The sequence below is a fragment of the Chrysochloris asiatica genome, unplaced genomic scaffold, assembly GCF_000296735.1.
Source record: "Chrysochloris asiatica unplaced genomic scaffold, ChrAsi1.0 scaffold00554, whole genome shotgun sequence".
Lineage (NCBI taxonomy): Eukaryota > Metazoa > Chordata > Mammalia > Afrosoricida > Chrysochloridae > Chrysochloris > Chrysochloris asiatica.
In genome coordinates this window covers 199,236-199,558 of record NW_006409072.1, presented here as the reverse complement: position 1 = coordinate 199,558, position 323 = coordinate 199,236, and positions in this window count along the sequence as shown.

Sequence of the window (323 nt, the reverse complement as noted above, 5' to 3'; positions counted from 1 at the left end):
CTTGTGCCTGTCTCTTTCTGAAAGGAGAGTAAATAATGAACCACATAAGAGAAGGAGAATTGACTTTGGAGGTGATATCTAGAAGAGGTCTCTTCACCTAAGCAGCACATTTAGACCCACACATTTAATCCCCAGCAGAAAGAGCAATGCTGGCTGGTGAGACAATGACAAACCCAGATCAAGACCCCGTATGGAATAATGATACTGGTCAAGCAGGCAATGAAGATAGAGTAGCACAAGACCACATACTAACTTGTCTCATGGAAGGCATGAAGAAAATTCAGGTTAAACCTATCAATTACTCAATGCTAGCAGAAATCATT